The sequence below is a fragment of the Monopterus albus genome, unplaced genomic scaffold (assembly GCF_001952655.1).
Source record: "Monopterus albus unplaced genomic scaffold, M_albus_1.0 scaffold431.1, whole genome shotgun sequence".
In the NCBI taxonomy this organism is placed as follows: Eukaryota; Metazoa; Chordata; class Actinopteri; order Synbranchiformes; family Synbranchidae; genus Monopterus; species Monopterus albus.
Window position 1 is genome coordinate 56,855 of NW_018128311.1, and position 15,082 is coordinate 71,936.

Consider the following 15,082-nt stretch of genomic DNA (forward strand, 5'->3'; position numbering starts at 1 on the left):
GCGGCCTGGGTTTGAGTCAGGGTTGCGTCAGGAAGGGCATCCGGCGTAAAACAGGTGCCAAGTGTTAACATACGAGCCATCAGTGTGACGATTCGCTGTGGGGACCCCTAAACGGGAAAAGCCGAAAATGACTTTCAGGACATTTTTGGAATTGGAACTGGAATTTTAGAATTGGGAGATAATTTTGGTAAAGGACGATATGTTTGGGAAGTCGTACTGTATTTAGAAAATGACATTTTGTCAGGTTTTTACATGTATTTCTTCAGAGGGTTAAACCTTGGCTACAAAATTTTGGTTCAGATTAAACCTGCGGAAATGCATACCTAACAAACAGGCGCTGCTCATGACAAACTGAATGGAAAATGGGAAAAATGACCGCTCACTAGAAGCTTTTACGATTTATTAAAAAAGAGCTGATGTTTCAACCCACTAGTCTTTTTCAAGGCAGTTGAAAGTCACAACTATGAATGTAACTGCTTCTAGTTCACTAGCCTTGAAGAATATTGGTGGGTCAAAACATCATACAAGGTTAAGGTTCAAATTAGGTTTACATAAGTCAAGCTTAGAGTTATGGGCTAAATGTATTAAAGTCCTCACAAGCATGGAAGTACAACCATATGATGGCTGCGTACACGCTGTGCATAGAGTGCCTTTTTAATATATTTTGATTATTTATTTTGATGTTATGAAAGACTAATCTGATTTAGTGAAGCAAAATTTTAAGAAGCAGAGCTTAGCTACAGTAGTGATTTAGTGTGCGTGTATGTGTGTGTGTGTGTGTGTGTGTGTGTCACAGTGTCCTATATGGCTGGATTGGCACTGTGCGAAGAAAAGCTTCCTGCTGTTTAGTATTCAGCTCATCACTCTGCCTGTCTGATACAATATGATGCAGAGCTCCCCTATACTGAGACACATACATCAGTACACAAACATGTACTCTTGCAAATGCACACAAACACACAAATACAACAGACACACACACACACACACACACACACACACAGATGTAGATTAACAGAGCAGTACAGAGTTTTGCCTAGTTTGGCAGGGAAGTACATTCTGTTCTTGTGTCTTTTTATTTATTTATTTTTTACTATGGACACAATCTATTGTGCCACTTCAACAGGCTGCTGGGGGCATCAGTGCCCCCTGCAGGTCAAAGCCAACACTGTAACTCACATTAATGACACAAAATGATCAGATTTCTCTAAGTAATCATACTATAACTACATCTTGTGAGACTTGTAAGTGATGATGCACAATAAAATATACAGTTGCATGAATAACACTTGGGAGAGTATTATTATCCATATACCGTGACCACTTACTGAAGGAGCAAAGTGGGGTTAAATGTAGCTTTATTTAATTTGTTTCAAGTGTGCATGTTTATGGTCAGTTTAACCATGGTCGATGCCTTTCAACTGATCGTAAGCATTTGTCATTCTGGGGCACTTGCTGAAATGACAAGAGGGACCTGACTGCAGACAAGATAACGGATTGTGACCAAGATTTGTGCACTGTCAACCTCGGCAGCAAATTCTCAACATTTTCTGGAGGTTGGATTACAGTTAGGGTTAACATTAACACAAACTCCTAACTCTTGCCCTAACACCATACGCCTGCTGAGGTGAACAACTTCCGTCTAATATCGACTACTTCCTGTTGAGGCCAGGCACGCCAACATCTTGTCTGCAGCCAGGTTTTCTTGGAAACTGATGCTCTCATTTCTCTAGACTGGGCAGTCTCACATTTTGATGACTATACACTATTATGTAACACCTACACAATCTCCTGGACACATTTTTGCCAAAAGGTGCCACCACAGTGCTGGCAGCTTGTTCACTTCCACCTACAGCCCAGATTTGTCCATTAAGCAAGTGAAGAAATTATTAATTGTAGAAATGTTCCTTCACATGTGGGGACACAAATAAATGACCCAGCAACCCAAGGACTCGACTTGTCATCTTAATAATTCACAGCTCCCTACAAATGTTCCAGTTCCAGGCCTGGAGAGTCTGCAACACACGAACAAATACAAACACTCACAGGCAAATGTTTGTGAGCCCAAATCAGTACACACACACACACGACAGGCAGGTGAGGTGTGTGTCTGCGGCGGAGCTAGACAGCAGCTCAGTGTTTTATTACTTTTATCAAACTCAACAAACAGAAACACCTGGTGTGTGATGCGACGCTGCAGCACACAAACCAAACAGCACAACTGAATGGAGACACAGAGAGAGAGAGAGAAAGAGAGAGAGAGAGGTGCAGTGCTGCTTCAGCACTGTCTGTTCTTCTGTCTGTCTGGACATCAAGCAGAATTTGTGTTATTTGGACATTAACTGCTCACAAGTGACACATTTTTTCTACAGCAGCAGAGATGTCAGTTAAATATCCAGCCAACCATTTGTTCCATTGCCATGAAATACTGTGAAGGCATTCGTGATCCCCAGATGATGAATCCTAGTACCTGACTTTTTATGTGGCACCACTACATGTCAAGGTTTTCACTTAACCTATCCTGTCAACATAAATGAAATGCTATGAAACTTGGTAAAAACAAATGGCAATTCACTAAACGCTGGTGATGCCCCAACCTTTCATCTAGTGCCAGCATAAAGTCAAAAACTGTAATGGTCCAGTGTTTGCAAAATACCTGCAGCACTAACAACATCCCATCAGCCTCAGCTGTACATTGAGTATATTGTTAATTAGCAGATGTTAGCATGCTGACGAAGTAAGATGGTAAACATTAATTAATATCAGGGTGTTAGCTGGGTATCTCTGTTGTTTGCCCTCCCCATTCACATATACAATGTTAATACTTATGTACTAGACAGCATGTTAGCTATAACAGCTGCTATAAAAATGACAAAATGGCCCTTTAATGCATGTGACAGATTGATGTACAAACCATACTGCAGTACAGTACAGTTTCTGGTGTACACACACTAAAGTGAACAAAAGCAGCTAGGCTTGGCGTGAAGGTCCTGACTCGCTCCTGTACATCAACCCCGATCCTGGTTTCCATGGAGACTGGACTGATCAGTGATTAGCCGCATCAATTAACCTCTGACCAATCACAGAGAGAGCCTGAACAACAGCAGCTGAATGAGATCTGCAGATACGATCACGGCTGTGTTCTGACATCTGAACGCTGAGATACAGTGGAAGTCAGAGGGAGTTCTGTACTAAATTACAGTGGAAGCATATGGGAATTCTACATTAGCATTTGTTCTTGTCTTTTTAAGTCATACAATCAAGTACTTTTTGGTGTGTTTTTTTCAAAGTACTATGGTGCAGCTATTCACTGTCTGGTTAATATAGAAAATAGAAAACAAGATGACGAAAAGATTTTATTTTTGCATTTATTTGTGGACCTTAAAAGTGGAAACTAACTTTGTTTTCCTGATTTCATCTTGAAGAAACACTAAAAAGCAAGAAAATGGTTTCAGAAAATAAATCGCAGCTCTGTTGTTCTGTTTTTGTGTGTGTGTTTTTGAGAGCTCTGCATTTCCATTTCTGATTCTCCTGCAGGCTGTAGTGGCCATAATCACCCTTTCCACACTTCATGTTTTCCCTCCCAACCCTGTAAATGTGGGAATGTGAAGGGGCAATGCTGCAGATTTTCACGCCTGTACAAAATCCATTGCCGGTCTCCTGCTCTGGCCTCAGTGACTGGGTCTGTGGTGTCATGTCAGCACTTCAGAAGGCCTCTTCAGCCCTAAGACTATCTTCTATCAGAGGATATTCACCTCATAACAGTCTCTCTTCACACAGCTGCAGTTTCAAACTGAATTTGACTTTCATGTTGATAAAACCAGCTGTTGTCACTGACATGCTGGTAGATTTTTGTCAATGTATGTCAAAAACCAACTAATTGAAAGCTAAAAAAAACTATAGTGGGTCTTAGGTTTTAGCCATCGATCAATCACCATTTATTGTGATTAGTTTATTGTGGATTCATCTGACAACAAAAACAAGGAAATAACTTGACCTGGAGAACAAAGGTGAAGGACGCAGCATGTGACGGGGGTACAGTCACAGTGAGCTGGGTCAGTGTAAAGTGGAGGATGTCTGTAATGATGGTACTGAACGCTGAGCTGAAGTCCACAAAGGGGACCTGTGCATAGGTCCCTGGGGAGCTGAGGTGTTGCAGGATGTAATGCAGTACCATGTTGACTGCATCATCCACTGACCTGTTTGCCCGATAGGCAAACCGCAGGGACTCCAGTTTCTGTCCTTCAAGTGGGCCAACACCAGTCTCTCAAGACACTTCATGACTACAGATGTCAGAGCGACAGGTCTGTAGTCATTCAGTTTACTGATGGAGGGTTTCTTGGGAACTGGGATGATGGTGGAGCATTTGAAGCAGGGGGGGACTTCACACAGCTCCGGTGATCTATTGAAGATCTGCATGAAGACGGGACGCAGCTGGTCAGCACAGGCTTTCAGGCAGGAGAGAGTCACACCGTCTGGGCCTGGTGCCTTTCTGATCTTTTGTGCTTTGAAAAGGCTATGCACATCTTTTTCACAGACCCTCAAGGGTGGGGGGCTGAGGGGAAGAGAGGTGGTCCTGGGTCCTGCAGCTATTGGTTGCAGGTCCAAAATGAGGTGAAAGAGGGGTGTGGAGTTCTGCAAACCTGCATTAAAACACATTCAGTTTGTCTGTCGGCTGATGGCTCTCAAAGGCTGGGGTGGTCTCACCATCACCATCCATCATCCCACCACCATCACTGAGAGCCGCTGTACCAGTCAAATTCCTCATGTCCAACACACCTGGCCAACAAAGCTGATTCTGATTCTCCTGTAACTGGTGATGTTCTGGAGGTTCCTCCACACTGACGGTCATTAGCTAAACACAGATTTTTCAGCCTTTCAGAGTAGCTTCTCCTGCTGCACTGATCTCCTTTGTCAGTGTGTTTCTGGCCTGGTTATATAGAATCCTGTCCCCACTCTTATAGGCCTCTTCTTTGGCTTAACAGAGCTGCCTGAGCTTTGCTGTGAACCAGGGCTTGTCGCTCTGACGTTGCCTCCTCGGCCCATCTCCTCACTGTTCTGACCACAGGTTTAACAGCTCTAAGTTTCTGTCTATAGGTGGGGATGAGATGGATCATGCAGTGGTCCGAATCCCCAAGGGCTGCATAGGGTACAGAGCAATAGGCGTCCTTAACGCAGGGACTCCAGTTTCTGTCCTTCAAGTGGGCCAACACCAGTCTCTCAAGACACTTCATGACTACAGATGTCAGAGCGACAGGTCTGTAGTCATTCAGTTTACTGATGGAGGGTTTCTTGGGAACTGGGATGATGGTGGAGCATTTGAAGCAGGGGGGGACTTCACACAGCTCCGGTGATCTATTGAAGATCTGCATGAAGACGGGACGCAGCTGGTCAGCACAGGCTTTCAGGCAGGAGAGAGTCACACCGTCTGGGCCTGGTGCCTTTCTGATCTTTTGTGCTTTGAAAAGGCTATGCACATCTTTTTCACAGACCCTCAAGGGTGGGGGGCTGAGGGGAAGAGAGGTGGTCCTGGGTCCTGCAGCTATTGGTTGCAGGTCCAAAATGAGGTGAAAGAGGGGTGTGGAGTTCTGCAAACCTGCATTAAAACACATTCAGTTTGTCTGTCGGCTGATGGCTCTCAAAGGCTGGGGTGGTCTCACCATCACCATCCATCATCCCACCACCATCATTGAGAGCCGCTGTACCAGTCAAATTCCTCATGTCCAACACACCTGGCCAACAAAGCTGATTCTGATTCTCCTGTAACTGGTGATGTTCTGGAGGTTCCTCCACACTGACGGTCATTAGCTAAACACAGATTTTTCAGCCTTTCAGAGTAGCTTCTCCTGCTGCACTGATCTCCTTTGTCAGTGTGTTTCTGGCCTGGTTATATAGAATCCTGTCCCCACTCTTATAGGCCTCTTCTTTGGCTTAACAGAGCTGCCTGAGCTTTGCTGTGAACCAGGGCTTGTCGCTCTGACGTTGCCTCCTCGGCCCATCTCCTCACTGTTCTGACCACAGGTTTAACAGCTCTAAGTTTCTGTCTATAGGTGGGGATGAGATGGATCATGCAGTGGTCCGAATCCCCAAGGGCTGCATAGGGTACAGAGCAATAGGCGTCCTTAATTACGCTGTAGCAGTGGTCTGGTGTGTTTTTGTCCCTGGTGGGACAACTGACAAGCATGGAATCTGGATGTTTCTCCTCTATGTGAATTATCCGGGTGGCTAGGAGCTGTGATGTAATGTAAAGCATTCTGAATGCTATGTTCACCTGACAACAGATAAAAGCCGGAGGAGTTTAGCAGGTAGCTCACCAGCTACATTAGTCACCAACCTTCTAGCACCAAATATTTTGTGATGATGCAAATTAATTCTGGGATGCTAATGAATTAACTTCCTACAGAGGTTTACAATGATAATAAACTCTTTGGGTTGTTGAGTCTTGGTCCAAAAAAAAAAAACAGAATATCACTTCAGAAACTAATGATGGGCATATTTCACAATTTTTGATGTTTTATAGAGCCACTAAAGAAAATTATTGTCAGACTGTTCACAATGAAAGTAACTGTTGGTTGCAGCCTTACAGCACCTATTTGATGGAATAACTCTTCCTTGTCTGAGACCTTTTGTGTTAATTACCTGACACACTGGAAAAATAGAAACAATTTGATCAATCACATTTTTACAACAAACAACTACAATATAAACTGAAAACAATTAAAGCTGTAAAACTAGATTTTGAGTCCTTCTACAAGACCAGACCTGCCAGAGCCGAAACTGTAATTTACTGGTGCCAATTTCGAACAAATTTGCGATTAATCAAATTATATAGACAGAAATGATGTGTAGTGAAACTGAGGCTTTTGGAGCCGCTGGGCAGGAAGCCTTTATATTTATGAAGCTATAATTTTAACAAGCAGTTTAAATGTCTAGTTACAACTAAACAGAAATTTTTCACAGTGTAGATGTGGATATGGTCACCTCTCGCCCTCCCATCATGCACCTCTGCCAATGCAGAATGGGAGGCGGGGCTGTGTGATTGACAGGGTGGAGAGTAGATGTGGTCAATATGTGAAGCTTTAATGATCTGTAACAAGCCGAGGAGGAAGGTCACGGCAACAGAGAGCCACTCTCATTATTCATGCTTGAATTTGTGTGTGTGAATGGAAAACATCCAGCCACATTGGAGGTGGTTCTGAAAACAAAGACTCAAGGTTTTCATGCTTTTAATTATCCAGAAAGACTCTGAGTCACAGCAGGCAACTGACTCAGATATAATAACATCGACGCCACAGTTTGGCTTACGAGACACCTCTCTGCTGCCACCATATTGCAACAAGGTTCTACCAGTTTCAAACATTAGAAAACTCCAAACATTTGGATGTTCTAATGAATGAAATGCCTAAAGCACCAAAACACATTTCAGAAATATGCTCATTTACATATTTATTTTACTGTTACAAACTTGTAGGCCGTAGGCTGTATATATCCCAGTAAATAATATTTCTTCAAAGCTCTCAAACTTTCCAAGCTAACAAAAGGTTTATCACTATGTTATATGAGAATATATAAAATAGTTATTTCACTGTAAGTGTACTTAAAACAGAATCATGAGGCTTGAGAAAATTTTACTTTAAAATGTTGTATTTGTTGTAATTGTAATTATTTTTACCTAAGTTTGTATTTATTTCCAAAATTATATCACAGCCATGTTACAGTGCAGCAAGACAAAGGAATAAACTTCCTAAATATTACTGATAAATGTCTGTCAATATCTAGAAAAGATCAAGCTTTTTGATATGAAAATCTATATTTTTAAATTTAGCCAAGGATCACGAATACATTTCTGACATTTATAACAAACAGCTGAAAAATCAGTTGTGAATTCACTGAGTTCTGATGATTTTAACTGTCAATGCACCTCCTGATTTCATACATATGCATGCAGCATAAGGAGGGTTCCGTGTACCAATATGGCAGCCACAGAATTCCGACAACACTTCCACAAAATTTCCGCAGATTTTGAAAATAAAGTAGAAATTCAAGTACATGTTCGGCCGTTGTAACATTGTGACACGTACAACGAAATTTTGTTTGGAGCTGAGGGCTCCGGGTCGCTGCGTGCATATTCGCCACCATCACGGGCAACTTGGGGGTTCAGTGTCTTGCCTAAGGACACTTCGACATGTGGACTGAAGGCACCGAGATTCGAACCAGCAACCTTCCGATTGGGAGGCAACTGCTCTACCCACCGCACCACTAACAAAAATATTAATGTCTCTTGACAAGATGATCTGAAAACGAGCACTGTTTTTGGCAGTAGCCTACGTCTAAAGAAGGTACATTTTGTATTTCAGTGACCATGTGCACAAAAATATTATGCTGTTGGAATTTCCAACAAATGTTCACACTCTGAGTGTCTAGAAATGTCTATTAAATTGAAAAAAATTCTCAAATTCAAAAGTTCACGGAAAGAGATTTCTTTCACCCTGCTCAAGATTATTTTAGTTGCTTTAGTGCATTTTTGTGCTTGTTTTTGCTCAAAAAATAATCGTTGTTAGCTAAATGAATATTTTCCTCAACATTATAAGCAAAAAAACACTCTGCAGTACTCTGTAGACTTCCATCCTGGATAACCACAGAAAAATGTAAAAAAAAAAAAAACAACAACCAAAAAACAGCAGATTACAGCTTGTTCATGAGGTCATGTCTTTATATAACTGACTATGAGGACATTACAGGTCATAGGTCACAGCAGGTGGAACAAAGTAAAAAACCTTTCCTTTGGCCACAGCTGTGAATTGGATTCCACAGAAACCAGCTGTCAGTCGGCTATTCACATGAATGATTTTACACTCACACACACACTTCCAAGAACAGGAGCTACCCACGATGAATCATTAAAAATGTGTGTGTATCCCTAACTGGCGTGTGTGTGTGATTTTTACACTGTGAGTCATTCGAACCTCCAGAATAGAGTGAGGATGATGCGTTGTGCTGCGTTCGTGTGTGTGTGCTGCTGACCTCCACTGATCAGAAGGACAGAATCAGATTGATGAGTGTCTTGGCACGAGCGCAGATTTAATAAACCACAGACAGACAGGTAGCTCAGATGAGGTCCCAGTGTTTCGACTTGACGGTCTCACCCCAACGCGACGGTGACCAGCTGAACCTCCACCATGAAGGGACAGTGCCCGTTAAACTCATTTCAGATGTGCAGCTACAGAAAAGTGATTTTCTGTCACTGTCATGTTAATGTCTCATTACTTACTCTGTCAAACTTAGTGACATTTGCATAATGCACAGACACTGTATGGATTAAACCAGATTGTTTCCCTGGTCACCCCAGTTAGTTTTAGAACAGTTGGAGGGGGCACAATTTCTGAATTTACTGGCTGAACAATTGCATGGGAGGGTTGTTAGATTGATTTTATCTGCAAGAGTGTGTGGAGAGTGTTGAAACTATATCTGTCTGTATAATAATAATAATAATAAACTTTATTTCTACAGCACTCTCCAGCTCCAAGAGCACCAGAGTGCTGTACAGTAAAAACACACAAAACAATAACACTAGCAAAAAGGTAGGTGCAAACACAAATACTAACCATGACTAAAATTTAAACAGTAATACAGGTTAGGTCTCAAAAGCCTGCTTAAAAAAGTACGTTTTTAAAGCCAACTTAAAGGCCACTAGCTCACTTTCCGCCCTTAATTCTACCGGAAGAGCATTCCACAGTCTGGGGCTGTAGATAGAAAAAGACCGGTCACCCCATTGCACTGCAATAATCTAACCATGAAGTAATAAACGCGTGAATAGCCTTCTTCAGACCTCCATGTGACAAAAAAGGTTTAACCTTCGTTAAGAGTCTTAGCTGAAAAAAAAAAAAGATTTAACTACATTAACCACAGTAGGTGCTCAGGTGTGTACAAGACTGAGGTGTGTGCACAAGTCTGCAACTGTGTACACGAATCTGCTAAGTCAAGGGTCACAATGGCCTTTAGTTTGATTTGTGAAACATGCCGACTGAGCCAAACACAGCATATTTACATATTGCAAATTTGGTGAAATGGGTCCCGGAACTTTGGGGTAAAGCAACACTGCTGCACGGGTTTTGGCAACTGATGAGTACTCAAGACAGTCAAAACTACAAAAACGTAATGAACTTTCCTTCAGCAGGTCGGGTTTTACTGTGACTGAATTGCGAAGTGAACAGACATCCAGGTGCAAGTAGAAAATATATCTGTGACCGGCAGTCTGGTATAACTGGTCGAGTGGAAGATGAACCTGTGTTTAATATCCTCTGTCACACACAGGTGGTGTTAGGCTGCAGTGAGGAGGAAGGTTTATTTTGTCCTGCAGTGATGAACGGTCACCAGCTCTGCTCTGTCTCTGCAGAGTCGACAGGAAATAAAGGAGTTTTTCTTTCATTACTTTTCAGCTCAGTTTACCTGATCGTTTTGTTTACACAGCAAAACATCCAGGAGTGAATCTACTGTGGCTCATACAGGACCACAAAACCTGTCCAGTACCACTAATCTTCTGTCTGAACTGAAAAGAGGACTGTTCTCTCATCCTGCAATAAGATCAAATAGAACAAGGATCCACATCCTTTTGGTATGAAATTTCTTAGTCCAGGTCCAAATCCCGGGAGTCTGCTTCATGTCCTCGATCAACAGCAGGACAATAAAACTACAGGGAACTTTAACTATACTCACTGCTGACTATTAGCACACACAACTCCCATGTAGCATACATTCTCTCTTCAATACATTGTGTTCTTGTTGTATTTTTCATTATGCTTCTTTCATTGGCTGTTTTAAAGTGCCTTAGAATTTGGGATTTAGCTTTTATGTCACCTACGTATCTACTTTATATTTCATTTATATTGTGTGGCATTCGTGTGGACGGCAAAGTAAGAATTTCATTGTACAGGGAAACACGTTTCCTCACTGTGCATATGACAATAAACACTTGACTTGACTTGGTACAAACAGAGGTCACTCCGATATGGCTGTAACCGCTGACTGGTGACGACAAAGGCAAAAAAAGACAGAATGAGAAAATTAAATGTATTAGATATTTTAAGCCCCAGAGGGTCTAGTGGGACTCAAACTGACACTATCAGCTACTACTAACCGCTCTGTGCCCCTCCAATCCAAATGTCCTGTTTTCTGAAGTTACTAAATAAACTACGGATGCCAGGTTGGGACAAACTGTCCAAAACACAACCTCCAGTCTGAAGCTAGCGTTAGCTGGCTAACAATAAATGTGTCAGTCCAGTAGAACTGGTTACTGCTGACGTGACACAAAGCACTGATGTTACACAAAGCTCCAGTTCCTCCCAAATTAAAATCATATTAATTCAACACAAAGGTAAAATCCCGACCATGCTAGGTGGCTAATGCTACCAAAACAAAAAAGTTAGCTTTAGATGCTAACACATCCAGAAGGAAGGAGGCCACATCTGAATCCAGTCTGAGTCCTCTGGCTGCTTTTAACCCTCTCCATGTCAAACAGCCAAACCCATGTTAACCCTGGTTGTTGTTGCTCTTTCTTTGTCCCACTCTCTCTGTGCGGCGGGGCTGATTTACAGACTGTACTTTGACAACCCAGGGGGGGGAAGCTGAAATAACAACAGGAGGCTGTAGGCAGCAGAGGGTCATGGAGGGGGGGTGTAGCTGGGAGACACCACGTCCTGTCCCACCGTCACTGGGGTTATCAGACACTGTGGAGAATCTTAATATTTGTAGCTTCTGAACACAGGTGGACTACAGACTGTGTACGATCTGTCTAAAGAAGGCTAACAGAGGCATCAGTGACCCTGGAGAACAGTACTTTTTTCTTTATTTAGCTTAAGTAACATACAAATGACCGATCAGACGCACCTGCCTACTTCACCAGTTAATGCAAACTGTTATACTTGTTACATGATGTTTCAAGGACAGTCTTGACTGAGACACATCCAACAAAAACCAAAAACTCTTGTTGACAGAACAGACGCTACATGCTGTGTTGGTAACTAGACAACACGGCATGCCTGAACAATACAAAGTCAAGCAGCACAAACATAAGCAGGAGTTTGTTAGCTCTCATTCAACAGTAAGTCACCCGGTCTTCTCCCTACTTCCCTTTCTGCTGTATCTACACAGACCTCAGACAGATCCTGCTGTTAAGTTTCAATCATTCACTGAAAAGCACATCAGGACAAGCAGGTCCACACTGTGAACTCCGGACTCAGTGTCAGCTCTGGCCCTGAATAAACAGACAGCAGCTTCAGAAAACACCACCCCACTTTGCTTGTGGGGATCAGGTCTGCACAGTGAAAATAAAGTCTCCGGTCACTGCTGTCAAAGACTAAGTTCCTGTTCACTGTTTTCCAACTTATTCCTTTTGAGCCACTCACAGCGTTACACAACACTTCTCTTACAAATGCAGCAAAATGCATACAAAACAAATGAGGGCAAAAATGAGTTGAGTATACAAGATGCATTCACAGCTTTGTTTTATGAGACTAATACGCTGTTTCTAATTAGTGGGTGCTGCTTTGACCCTTTTTCACTACAAACATTTTTATTTTCAGTTTAATTTTCCATTTCCTAAACTTCCTTGAATCTGCTTGTTCATTCTCCAGCGGAAGGTGAGTCCTCACTGAACCGATGAGCAGTTATACATTTCTTTAACATAACTGAATATTTAATAAGTATGAATGACTCCAGTTGTCAGGGATTACTCCCGGTACTGCAGAGTTCAGTCTCACAGCTGGTAACAAATGAAAGTAAAAACCACCACCCAGCGTCCAGCAGGGCCTCGTCAGGGCCGTGTCTACAGAGCAGCATCAGGTCTCCTCTGTCGGAGGGAGGAAACCTCCTCCTTACAAACCAGATCCCCTCACTGTGTCCAACCACTTGAGAGTCACAGTGGGACTTTTGATAAGTCAAATAATCAAGAAAATAATCAGCAAATTAATCACTGACCCCTGCATTTTTTATTCCCACCCATTTATTCAGAAGTTTCCTTTCATTTCTCACCATCTGTTTTCTCCCAGTGAAGAAATATTTTAGTGCAGCATCCAACTGGAACACGACCAAAAAACATGCATAGACTTTGAGTTTAAAGTTTAAGCTGATGCTTGAAGCTCATGGTTCAGTTTGTAACTCACACAGGTGTGATATGCAAACGTGAGGCCACTTGTGTCTAAATGAAATAAAGTGTATTCATAAATTCTGAATTTGAGTGGGGAAAACTGAGTAGCAACAATTAGTGTCATAGAAATTATTAATCAAAGCAAAACATTTTTTTCATATGACTTAAAATGTGTGGGCGGACTCTTTAAGTTAACTTTTATTTTTGAATCGTTTTTTTTTTCTTTAGCAAAATGTTAACCAAACGTGCTTCAAGTAGATCAGGGTTTTTCCTTTAAAAATCCATAAGGTTCTCCAGTAACTTTCCCACACTCTAGTTTAATTTATTCAGATTTACTTCATGGTTGTCTACAGAGGTTTTTACCCTAAAAGAAATACGGCTTTGTTAACATCTTACTCAAGCATAAGGAAAATTTTGGTTTTAAGATTTTAGCATATGAAAATATTACACGTTATGATGATACTAAGATACTGAGAGAGGTGCTGCATTCATATAATAAACATTATAGTGAATACAGAGGGGAAAAGCCTAATTTAAAAAGGTGCCATAGGGTCACTGCAGACACACTAATTAGCAGCGCAAACACACTTCAGCTCACAGTGGAAGCATTATAGCAATATTACAGGAACCCTGACAAGAGGTAGGAATATAAAATATTATACACAGTGGTCCAGGCCTGGATTATCACATCCTATTACGGTCTATACATTCAGTATAGAGAACAATACAGGCGTCATAGCACCCTGTGGGAACATTACGGAAATATTACGAGGATATTATAGAGCACTAGGTATCACAAGTGATAATACAAAAATGATATATAATGAACCATGAGCACAAACATAATCAAAAGGTGGCATAAGGTCACGACAACTCACTGTAATATCAGAGGAAGATTATCCACCGGAAGCTGTGAATATTCAACTAATTTTAAGACATGAGACAGTAAAGTCGCAACAAAGGCAAAGCAGCAGAGAAACACTGCAGAGCGACATAACAAAAATATGAAAATATTATTCGGAGAAAACGGAAGGCTGTCACCAAAAGTCAGCCCTGGAACAACAGAGACAGGACACTGAAGGAGTGTTGAAGCAGGCAATGTCCGTGCAACGGCGCATACACATCGGTGCAGAAACACAGGCTTATTAAAGGAATATAATGCAAGACAGTCACCTAAACTGAGCCCCGAAGCAGAAGCATGACTGACACGCTGCAGGAGTATTACAGGATATTATAACGGCAAACGGAGCGGAGGAGACGCACACAAAGGCGCATAAAGAGCGCAAACCCCTCAGAATATTATAGGAGACATAAAGGAAAACATACTGAAATGGCGAAGGTGGAGACTCCTCTATCTCTGTCTCTTCTTCGTCCTCTCCTCTTCCTCTCTGCTCGAAAAGTCTGCAGCCTCCTTCTCTCCCTCTCTCCCTTTCTCCCTCTCAGTCTCTGTCAAGGTCTCTCTGCCACTCTCTCTCTCTTTTGTCGCTGTGATATCTGCCCATGCCTTCACTGGCGGAGAGCGCGATGGGGAAGGAGGAGGAGGAGGAGAGGGGTTGGAGAAGGGAGGGAGGAGGAAGAGGGGAGACCAAGACAGACAGGCGGGAGGAGAGGATGATGATGATGATGATGGTGATGAAGGTGTGGAGGGAGAATCAGACACTGCAGCAGTAGAAGAAGAAGACGGCAGGTTTACCTCTCTCTCTTTCCTTCCTCCTCTTCCTTTTCCTCTTTTTCCTTTATTTCTCGGGGGCGCGCACGCAAACCCAGCGACGCGCACGATCCTATGGAGAAGCAGCGGGGTCGCGCACACGCAGGCTCAAAGGATGGCAATGCAGTCACTTCCTCCGTCACTGGTTCCTTTTTCCCAGTTTCTGAATTAATTCCAATCGTGTAGACACGCGTGAACACGCACACGCAAGTCGCTACTGGCAAAGAAAT

At 42.4% G+C, this 15,082-nt stretch overlaps 1 protein-coding gene across 1 annotated transcript in view; it reads right to left on the bottom strand.

The window, feature by feature from the left end:
- The window catches only part of myt1la (myelin transcription factor 1-like, a), a 62,083-nt gene extending 47,252 nt beyond the window's left edge, over positions 1-14,831 (bottom strand). Inside the window, 1 exon segment of the mRNA XM_020586957.1 lies at positions 14,471-14,831. The gene's annotated coding sequence lies outside the window, so the exon portion shown is untranslated.
- Positions 14,832-15,082: the final 251 nt, after the last annotated feature.